The sequence below is a fragment of the Poecilia reticulata genome, linkage group LG6 (assembly GCF_000633615.1).
Source record: "Poecilia reticulata strain Guanapo linkage group LG6, Guppy_female_1.0+MT, whole genome shotgun sequence".
NCBI lineage: Eukaryota > Metazoa > Chordata > Actinopteri > Cyprinodontiformes > Poeciliidae > Poecilia > Poecilia reticulata.
Genome location: NC_024336.1, coordinates 9,671,578 through 9,682,907, shown reverse-complemented (window position 1 = coordinate 9,682,907; position 11,330 = coordinate 9,671,578). Strand labels below are relative to the sequence as shown.

The 11,330-nt window shown below is 40.4% G+C and overlaps 1 long non-coding RNA gene across 1 annotated transcript in view; it reads left to right on the top strand.

Moving 5' to 3' along the window:
• The first annotated feature begins 124 nt into the window (after positions 1-124).
• The window catches only part of LOC103465906 (uncharacterized), a 21,010-nt gene continuing 9,804 nt past the window's right edge, over positions 125-11,330 (top strand). The window contains exons 1-2 of the long non-coding RNA XR_533868.2: positions 125-317; positions 588-647. This is a non-coding gene — a long non-coding RNA (uncharacterized LOC103465906). The remainder of the gene's footprint in view (positions 318-587; positions 648-11,330) is intronic.

Here is an 11,330-nt window from a genome sequence, read left to right as displayed (position 1 = left end):
GTGTGTGTGTGTGTGTGTGTGTGTGTGTGTATGTAGCCTGACCTCAGCCCACCCAACACCCCCCACTCCACACTCCACCCCCCCGAATCCCCCCTACTCAGAGCATTTTGTGTTTTCCAGACTTAGCTGCACAGATGTGAGAGACTTCATGGATAGAACAGCAGGATTCAACAAAAAGAGCCTCTGCTGTTACACCATACCATGCGGCGCTGACCCGAGACGTCTTGGAAGTCCGGATGTGTAATTCATGATGCCGCCTACCTACGACTGCGTGGCTCTGTGAGGAGTTTCTCTGCCGGGGGCTGCAGCAGGAAATGGTAATTGCTACTAGGCGACGCACGCTTTCATGCTCCATTGGTTCGTCATTTTTCAAATGTGATATTTTCCCTCTCGTGATCTGATCCACTCCTCGTCTCCACTCAGTCACCACAGGATCGGATGAATCTCCAAATGAGAATATGTGGTCAATGCTGTTTTTTGTTTGTTTTTTATATCTTTCTGGGTTTGTATTGTTTTTATCTTTGTCAAGATTCTCAAATGTTATTCTGTTTTTACATTCAAAGCTGGTTTGATTTTATTTTTTGTAGCATCCCGTTCTGAAGGATGATGATTATTGGCTGTGAAGTGATCGGGAGTCGAGCATGAGTGTGAGTGTCCAAACCTTTTGAAATAGGAGACACAACTTTCAAGTTAAAAGTAGCCCTGCATGGTCCACAGAAATGTTACATCTTTTGTTTTGAAAAATGCAAGGAACAGTACCACTGTAAAAACAAACTAAATACACGATATCAATCTAATTTCTATACAGAACATATCTGTAAATCATTTTAAATGAAGAAGAACACTTGATGAGTTCCTCTTTTTTGTGTTTTTTTTTTGAGTAAAAGTTACTGGATGTAACTCATTTAATCAAAATTAAAATGAATGACAAAAATTGGGTTAATAACGTTTTTACCAACATTTCACTGAGAAGTAGCTTCTATAAGCTCAGCAGATGTTCAGTTCCTCCAGATGTTTGCTAATTGCTGCTGGATAGTCTGAAGGAGCTGAGTGGGGGAGTCACAGAGAAGAGAGCTTCTCTGTGAGATGGAAGCTTGTAAACTGCAGCTCAGAGGAGGAGCTTCATCCTTGAAGGCGGGGCTAGGTCCACCCAGGAGTTTTGCTCAGCTGAATGGTTGCCATGAGAAATGAAAGGATTTCTCAAACATGCATAAAGGAATCCAGGTATGTTTTGATGAGAGAATGACGTTACAACAGGATGTAAAGCTTAAAAAAAGTTGAAGTTACATAATTCTGTCCCTTTAAGTTGCTCTTTCTGGACACATTCACCTGTTTCCAATGTTTTCAGCCATTAAATGGTCGTTATTAGTTGTCATCGCCATAGGTTGCCTTCAGACTACTAGGCTGGTAATATCTGACGCTGCTGTGTTTCCTTTCAATCTCAGAAGATATTTGAAGCAACCTTTTAAAACTACAGCTTCATTGCAAATGCACTGGTTTGCCACTGGAGCCCCTTTTATTTATTCCTTTTGTTTCTCCATTTTCTCTAGAATTCCAATTGAAAACCATGTTGTATCTACTTGGACTGCTGGATCTTGACTCAGAGTCTCTCGTGCAGAACTGCAAATCATGTTGTGAAATCCCTGCAACAACACTTTTGCTTCTGTGCTATTTTCCTAACGAACCACCGTCTCTGATACCCCCACCCCCCTCCACCACCACCACCACCTCATTAGTGTACCCTGCCAACTCTCAAACAACAGACTCTTCCTCTCCCTGCTATTAATGAGGGAACTGAGGATTCCTAATAAGCAGTTTTTCTTTTAATTAAAAAGTCTCCATAAATAATCACCTCATAATCCACATGTCAGATTCCATCCAGCTCCTACTTTATTAGATTCCAAGATTAGAGATCAGGAGCAATAGGAAAAAAAAAACTATCCATCCATCAGTCCGTCCGTTTTCTTCTCTCCCTCCAGCTTTAAGGAATATGCTAATAAAGTTAGTCCATGTTAATAATTGATGGTCATATAACGCTTTGCTGTGCGTTGCTGACCTAGCAGTATTAGTGAAGGCGGCTGGTTGTGCTAAATGATTTATTGTGTCCAATATTCTTCCTGGAGGGATTCAGAATTTCTAATAAGGAAATATTCCTCCTGCGCCGCTGTGTAAACTGTTTTCTGATAGGCGCACAGGGTCTCTGGGTTTCCGTCGAAGCAGTCTCTACATACTCAATATTTCTGGGAGTCAATTTCCTTTAAAACCAATTTGCTCTGATCCGTTTTGCATGTTGTTGTTTTTTTTTAAACTGAAGCCATTTTCCAGCTGCTCGGCTTTTGTTTTGCACAAAGAAATCGCAGCTGTAAACATTATTAGCTGACTTAAAATTGCATCTCACTATCTCAGATGTGAACAAAAAAAAAGTGATTAGAAATAATAGTTCCAGCTTAAAAATGATGGATGAAGCTTCTAGTCCACTTTGCCGCACTCTAAAAATGTGGCTAACGTGAAAATGAGTTCTCCTGTTGAACAATGTGCAGGTGCAATTTATGCTAGCGTTAGTGTGTGTGTGTGTTTGCGTTCGCATGTGTGTGTGTGTGTGTGTGTGTGTTATCTTAGGACTCCCTATTCATTCTTCATCCAGTCAATGCAAAGCAGTCTGCAGGTGTGTGGTGTCGCATGTGTGTTTAGCGTTGTTTCTGTAAGTAACACATCAGGTCGAGTGTGTTTAACTGTGCGTTTATGGGTGTGTGTGTGTGTGTTTGTGTTTGTGTATGCGTGTGTGGTGAGGGGATAAAATCCCAAAAGAAAGTAAGAACACACGAGTCATCGCTTTCTCACTGCCCACTGCCAAACCACATTCTGCATGTTTATGATAAGTTTGTTTGCAAAGGGAACAAAAGCAAAGCAGGGAAAGTTCATGATCACAGAAAGGAAATATTTGGTCACATGAAAGGATGTAGAGATCTTACGTCGAGGTTGTAACATCTCCTAAATTAATTATGTTTGCCAAAGGTGAAGTCCCACATCGTCTCGCGCCCTCAGTCACCTCAGGCTAAGAGTAAACCTATTGACACCTCAGCGTGTTGACTTAAGCATTATCTGATACAGCAGCATGTGCCTAAAGAGAAACAAGCTAAAAAAAAAAAGTTGTTGACACAAGAAAATGGCTGTTCAGGACTAAATCAACTTTTGTCACAAACTCAACCCATCTGCTTATTCAATTGTGACATGAAGAAAAAAGACATCCTGGTACAGTCCATGCATGGTCTGATATTTACAGGTTGGATTTCTGCAGTGCTAATGCAAACAGGAAGAACAAACACTGAAGTCTTTTCAGGTGCATGAGACTCAAAGAATAGATGGAGGAAAAAAGAGCTGGTTCCCCATGTATCCTGGAGACATGTTTGGTTTTAATCGGCACTGCCATTCATAAAAATACATTTTCACTCTATACTTCTCATTGGTTTCTTGGTTTGTTACACTTTGTTTCACGTTGTGCTTGCAAATTGTCTTCATAGTGTTATTAAAAATATATCAGCTGAGATGTTGCTGCAATATTATCATAGCAGTGGCAGACAATTCCATCTGCTTTATAAGGAGATCATATTTTTATCACATAATACATAAAATCTACATACAATACATAATAAGGGGATGCTCGCGTGTTATTTTCCTGTAGGATAGTGTCTTCCGAAGGATTCACTCTATTGCTGGCTTCTGATGTTTTCTCAATTTTGTCATTTATGTAGATTTCATGTAACTCTTCTATACAGTGTTATTTAGACACACAGCTAGTAAAACAATGCTTTTATTAAAGACTACATTTCAAATTGCATGACATTTTACAGATAATTCTTAGCTCACATCCTTAGTTAGATTTCAGTGGAATTGCTACTCATGTTGCCTTTCAAATTCAATATAAAGGACATTTACACACAGGTAGTAGTTAAACCCTGTAGTGTGGAAGAAGAAATAAGACTCACTGTTTTTATATATGCACAGTTGTTACGGCTGCAGACTCTGATAACAGAACGTTCTTCTGTCACTTCCATATAAGACACATAAGATTAGTTAATGGAGTTTACCTGTAATACTTAGATCAGTTTGTTGCAGCTTCAGTAAATAACTATTTCAGCAAATAGTTGTACTTTGTTGTAATGTAAGTTGCAATCAATGCTCATTAGTATTCAATTGCAATTTAGAGAAAACAATTAAAAAAAAATTCCCCAATTTTCTTTTAGGCAGGTTTGCAGAGCAGGAATAGCTGAGGTTTGCTGTTGGTTGCATATGAGAACAACAGAAAACTGCCATCTGTGTCTGAAGATAAACACAGTCTCACTCCTACAGCTAAGAGGGTACTACCCCTGTGCCTTGGCTTTTAACAGATGCAGTAATATACACTGTTTAAGTTTTACCTCTCTGTGTTTTTGGCACCGTATCATACACAGTCTTTTTTTTTCTTTTTTTCCTGCCGATTTGAAGGGCAGAGCTTCGACTCAGCGGGAAATTTAATGTTTTTGATTGTTTATTCAATGTTGCATGAATCTGTTTTTGTGTTCAGTGATGTTAAACACTTTGAAATGCCTTGCTGCTGAAATGTGCTATACAAATTACATTTTATTTGATTTTTTGATTTGACCGACAGCTAATCCTAACATGGCAACTCAAACGGCTTCCATTCAGAACATGAGGGTTGATACGGAATCCATCAGGTGCTACTCAGATGTAGCTGCAGTTCATGGTGTTCTGTTGAATGGGGTGTGTTACCTTTGCTGTGACATCACCAGTCTTGTTTATTTTATTCCCACACTTAGTTGTCTGCATTAAAGACCTGTAGCTGGATCAACCTTCTGGTTCTGGTTCTGCTCTGCATCCCCAGAACCAGAACCAAACATGGAGAAGCAGCATTCAGCTTCTATGCACCACAAATCTGGAACAAACTTCCAGAAAACTGCAAAACAGCTGAAACACTGAGTTCTTTAAAAACCACCTGCTTAGAGTTGCTTTTGAACCATAACAGCTGAAACATTGACCAACATATTTAATGCTTAATACTGGTTTCACAATTGTTGACTATGCTGTTTGCATGATGTTCTTGTGTTTTCATGATGTAAAGCACTTTGAACTGCCCCGTTGCTGAAATGTGCTATGCAGACAGAATTGATTGATTGATTGATTGATTGATTGAAGATTGAAGTATCTAGACGAGAAAACTCCATGCCCCACTCACAGTCTAAGAATGCACCCAAGTGGCCAAATAATGTTAGCTAAGTTAAAATTGCTAACAGTATGTTAGCTGGAGCTGCACTAACTAGTCAGCATTACGATATAAGTTCAATCCTCATCTGCGCAGAGTGTCTGCACAGTTATCATTTAAAATGAACAAAGCAATATTGCCACTTTTACTTGTGGCTGAGATCCTGATTGTTCTCTTGCATTAGCTGAGCTAAGTGTGTGTCAGAGCTACTCCTGCTCATCCTGCACTTGCAGAACTCCATGTCTTGTAACAACAGAGGACATTCACCTGTCAACTTTTGTGCTGTTTGCAGAGTTGATTGAAACACAGCTGTGCAACACCGGATGTAACCCAACACTACATACACTTAGCTTAATTCCACAATCCCATCTCTCGTGTTACACCAACCATAAGAAAAAGCTGGGTCACACACATACTGACACTCCAGTAATGGAGCTTACTTTGCCCATACAAACCGCTCGCTTTAAGTCTTCGGTGTACCTGCACTGCCTCTACATGCTGACACACAGTAAAACATGCACTCACACAATGTGTGTGACCAAGGTCACCGTCCTGCAGGGCCCTCCCTCCCATCACACCTGTTAGTCTTCTCCTGGCCGCACCCCAACCTGCCCCCACTCAGCACCGGCCTACAGACTGACTGACAGGAGCTCCATCTGTGACCTCTAAAGCTCATCACACAGCAGCAGGTGGAGCAATGTTACCTTCATGGGAGGCCGAGTTGGTGTCTTGGTCATAAATTGAAGGACTACCTTACAAAAAAGAGTTAAAGATTATTTTCAATTTGATACTGCTTGATTAGTATATAGAGGTTATTATACAATATTACTGCAGCTTGATTTTTGCTACGTGGTAATAAATCTTCAGACAAACTTGAGCATCAAGACCTACAGTGGGAAAGTAGCCCTTGAAACTTTTCTTGTGCAACTTTGTACTATTTCCAAATTGCACCGCAAAACACGTTGCCCTATAATCTAACACTTCGACAACGTTTTACTCAGGTCGTAAAAAAATTTAACGGTTCAAAGTAAATTAGCTTCTGGATGAACTACTATGAACTTTTTTAACTGTTTAATATCTGGGATTTGCCCTCACCAGTAGAGGGCAATGCTGTTGAAAATTATACATCAAAACTTAAAAGCATGGCTAAATCATTGCTAGGCTGAATTTTCAAAAGCGTTTGCTAAAACAACTGCAGCTCCAGCTTCATGTTGGTTTGCTTGAAGTTTGATTGAAACAAAGTTGGGATAAAGTGAGAGAGATAAGAGGAAACAAATCAGCTTTAATAGCTGCTTTGCAGTAATTTGCATGATGAAACCCTCTAGATTACTGTTTTAATAATCATAAGGATCAATCAACATGAGAACATACAGGATGGAAGTCAAAGTCAGTGCATACAACTCCACAGCATCTGACAAGTGATGCTTTGTGAAATAGAAAACCTTTTTTGCCATTATGAGGATGTAGGAACTCGTTGCCTTTCACCATCACTAGAGGGCAGCAGAGGGACCTCTGGAGGAATTTTCCAGAGATCAAGAATCCAGTCAGAAGCACTGCACAGCTCTCTAGCGGTCAGAGTGTGAACTGCACCAGAATGTGACGTTGCAGTACAGTATTCACCAGGCGCGGAGCTATAGGGGTTGCCCATGGACCTTACCAAGCTCCGCCCAGAAACGCCCCTCGAAAGTCTCACGTGACTGCATGTCTCACAAACAAAGCCTCGCGGTGCTTAGTTTCTATGTGTATTTTCATTTTGACTGACACTCTGCAGAGTATTTCTGAGTCGATTAGTGTAGCATTTCTGCCAGATTTTCAAAAAATATCAGCCACGACAATGGACAGGGGAACCAACAAGTTCATGTAATCTTTTTTGAACGGCATCAAGGTGTTTGAGTCACGCGATGCCTCCAAGATTGTGCGCATCACAGCTAAATGCTACCGGTCAATGAGGAACACAGCAGATCCTCAGACCCTCAGCATAAATATAGCTGTGGGCAAGATCACTGACGCCTGTTGTTCTTGCAAGGTTGGGTAAGTCGGGCATTCATGGTTTTGAGGGTGATTTCTGTTTTCAAATGTTCGTATGTGCCTAGGCCTGATACACGGTACTCGGAGGCTAACACGATTACAGTTTAGTAAAAAGCCTTTTCAGGTAAAATAAAATCTTTAATGTATGTCAGATATGGTACACATTGCATATTGATCTGTTCAGCTAACGTTAGACTGTAACAGACAGGCTTCAAGGTGTAGAAGTTGTATCGGTACTGCCATTACGCTGTTCTTGGCTAAAAGGTTACCATAATGGATGTGTTTATTATTGACTTTCTTTTTTTCATTCACTAAACACAAAGAAAGCAAAGCAATAATACTTACACCAGCAGACACTCCTTTGTTCTTATTGATCCTATGGCGGTTGAGCTGCAAATGCGGTCGTGCACAAGCTTTGATCCAAGCAAGGCTTTCCGTTTCAGATTTTGGAAATCTGTAAATTTTAGTTCCACAAATACAATCAGGATACCTGACATCGCCTGTACAGGTACCCCACTGACAGTGGAGATCCTTTCTTTTTCGAGTCCTGACGCAAAAACTTCGGTCTGCTAGTCCACATGTGTTTACTACTGTAGCTTGTGTTTGTGAGATGGTCACGCACGTGGTAGCTGTGCTGTGACGTAAAATGTGCATTAACCAATGAAACGCGGCCCCAGTGGTAAGGTCCATGGGGGCCCGGGTCTGGAGGTGCCAGGGAGGGAGGAATAGTTTCAAGTCGCTTTAATGTCTGGTTATAGACGGAGAAAGTGCGCCCTTGCCTGTTCAGAAAGGTGTATGTAATGTTAAAGTTACTGTCCCTCAATGGAATATATAGTAGTCAGTCCCAGTGACTGTTTGACTCACGGTTTAGCCAATGTGCTTCCTGGGTAAAAATAAAACGTGGCCCAAACCATGCTCCACCACCCCCCACTCACTCTCAACAGTTTCCAGCTGCGCATGTGATACACGTGAGGGGCCCAGTCATTGGCCCCGGTCATTGGCCCGGTCATTGGCCCCGCCACCCGGCCCGACGCTGACTTGTTCCGCTAGTGGTATTCACCATATAGATTACTGTAACAATGGGACCGAAATAACGAAAACATGTACTTCCATTTCAAAGCCTTGATTCCACAATACCTGCATCAGCAGCATATTCTACGCAACAAAGACTAGAAATGTTAGTTGTGCCAAATGTTGCAAGTTTACATCATACCTTAATTTGAATATTATTTTTAAAATTATTTATACTTACATTTGCTTTTGTTTCATAGCAAAAAATACAACCTACATATTTTCTATGTATAACAACAGGCGTTATAAATACATTTGGGTAGTAAGAACTTGAAAAATTTCCAGATTTGCCAAAAAAACACTTTGTCTGAAGTTGAGAAAATGTCTTCTTTAGAAAGGTAGCTGTGTTAACGTTAATGTTGGAGTGAGAAAAGTTTATCAGATTAGCAGAAACTTCCTGTCACTACAACCCGATTTGATAACATAAGGTTATCTTAGAACCAAATGCTGTGATCTCCCTCTCACGTCACAAAAACATCTTAAAACTAGATCTGACTTGTATGTTACACTGGTAGATCGGTGTGTGCTCTTAAAGGTAATGTAAGACATTTTAATTAACTGTGCTTAAAATGGAAGAAAACACTGGTTTTATTGGTGCTTTGAGCCAAAGGCTAACACCACCACTCATTTACTGTTTAGTGGGGCTCTGTAAACTGTTGCATCCTGCTGTGCTCTCACGCTCTGACACAGCTAATCCATCTGCTGGGAGAATAATTCAGCTGTTCCCATCTTCACATTGTTGCCTTTATTTGCTGAGCTGTACTGACCAGAGGGACTTTTCAGATTTTATAGTACAAGTCTCAGTTTTTGTTGTAAAATTTCAGCAGCTCAAAAAAAAAAATGTAAATGTAAATAAGAGAGAAAAAACTAAAAACATCACTCATCACATCAGACTAGATATTTTTGTCCAGTTTTTAGGGCAAATATCTTCTTAAATTAACATACAAGTAAACTTTCAGCAAGATAAGTTAACAATTCTTGAATATTGATTAAAGAAGTGATAGTCCCACTGGCAGATTATTTTCACTTATAAAAATGTGTCACAAGTTGGAAATCTGCAGGTGGAGCTAATAATTTTGATCAATATTCACAAATTATTGACTTTACATCAAAGCTACTTGTAAGTGTGCACTCGGGAATTTCCCCTAGAAACTCTACAAAAATACTTGGTAATATTTTGTGATTTTGCAGTGTAAAACTGATCAATTATGAGCAAGTGAAGAAACACTCATTAAGCCTGTATCAGGCAGTATTCCTACCGAGCCTTAGTGAGTGAAACCGTATTTAATCCTATGGCGTTACAAATCGTATTATTATTGAAATGAGGCGACCGTTGCATCAATATTCATCTCTCCGGGGAGTAGGAAGGTTTCAGTGTTGAATAAGGAAAACTAACAAAAGCTTTTGCAAAAAACAACAAAAAAAACATGCAAAAACCTTCTGTTTGTAGATTAGATTATCATATTTTGTATCTTTTATCTGCAGTCTGTGTAATGTGCCTCTGTCTTCCATCTAAAGCACCCAAAGTTTTGATATGAGAAGGAGGGCTGTAACGATGAATGCAAGTTTAGAGACCGCTGCAAAAATGAGTGATGCAGAGCAAACCTTTCCTGGATGCAGCCCTGGGGAAAAAAAGAGTCTAAACTCAGGCCATGTTTAAAGACTGCCTTTACTTTGAGTGGGAAGCTGCTTTTTAAGGTCATAATGAAACTAGACTTTCAACATTTGGATGTAGCACCTGGGAGCCTGTGTGTAAAACACGGGGGCATCTGGGTCCCATCCACAAACTGAAGCAAAGAAAAGCGAAAAATAAATTCCCCATCAAACCCTAACCCTCAAAAATATCCCAGTGAGGGAAGCTTCAACGCACTGCAGCAAAACTAAGATAAACAAATACAGCTTTTCCTACAAACCATGTTTATTTGTACTGGAATAAAAAGGCAATTTCTCATGAAGCTCCCATTAATATCGCCTCCAGTGTTGTCTTTACGGGGAGGAATGTCACAGAGAGTCACGTAGAGGACACGTCTCAAGGTATTTCACACCAACGCGCCACTCACTCATCTACTTCTACTCTAACCATGAAAACTTTCGGGGTAAATCTCACAGCTCGGCTCTCATACTTTACGTCCTGCTCTATTATTTCGAACAGATTCCGTTGAATGGGAGAGAAATGAGCGGCGGTGCCGGACGGGCCCGCCGGACCCGGTGATTACAAGGTTCTGAACACAAACCGCAGCTCGCGCGTTTCCTTCTCTGATCCAAGCGGCGCACACGCGGGACCAGGCGCGCGCTAATAGAGACATTTACACCTTAGTAAAAGTTGGCAGGTGTTAACCCGCTGTTGTCGAGAGCAGACGCATGCCGGGCATCATTAGGCCCGGTGCCAAGCCTGCTTTGGCTGGCAGCCTGGCTCGCTCATTCTGGTGTGTGTGAGTGTGAATGTGAGCGTGTGTGTGTGTGTGTGTGTTTAGAGCGGAGTGGTGGATCTGATGATGTGGCGTCCTGACACACCGGAAGGAAGTTGGATAAAGTGGATGAATAATAAGAGAATGGAGAGATGCAGTACGTGTTCAAATAATGACTTAGATTCGAAATAACAACTCAGATTCATATCATAAATAAATAAAGTTGGTGAGAAAAGATAATTGTAGATGTAAAGTTGATCTTTGTTTCATTTCTTATCCCACTGATTGAATTAAAGATTGTGCAGATGTAACCAGACATTTACGTACATCAAATAAAATAAAAAAAACACAAACACATTTTTCTTTTCTGGCTGTCTGAAGTTAAATCAGACCAAACTTTTCTTGTTTTAGATCAGTTAGAATTACAAAAATGATTTCTATATCCTGAATGCCAGAAAACTTAGTGATGATAGATAGATAGATAGATAGATAGATAGATAGATAGATAGATAGATAGATAGATAGATAGATAGATAGATAGATAGATAGATAGATAGATAGAT